Raw genomic sequence first — 315 nt, 5'->3', positions numbered from 1 at the left:
ATTGACAACTTGTTTTGTTGGAAATTTATCAAATAATTAAGATTATAGCATGAAATAAATCCGAATAAATTAAACAATTAAATCTGACCTGATCGGGAGCAGTCGTGTATTCACTATTTAGCAAAATAATTATTGCTAATTGCTTGCTTATCTATTGTTTTAATTTAAAAAAAAGAGCGGGTTGAGCGTTAAAGGCCATGCTCACAATAAACCGACTCATGAGAGTTTCTAGGGGTTATCCCAGCCCCCCCTAACCGCGGCCATCACGGTTCCTCTCACGTAGGTAAGTCCTCAAAGGTTACTACAGCTGTTTAT

This window comes from Asparagus officinalis, chromosome 10 (assembly GCF_001876935.1).
Source record: "Asparagus officinalis chromosome 10, Aspof.V1, whole genome shotgun sequence".
NCBI lineage: Eukaryota > Viridiplantae > Streptophyta > Magnoliopsida > Asparagales > Asparagaceae > Asparagus > Asparagus officinalis.
The sequence above is the reverse complement of the archived record's forward strand: the minus strand, read 5'-3'. Positions refer to the sequence as shown.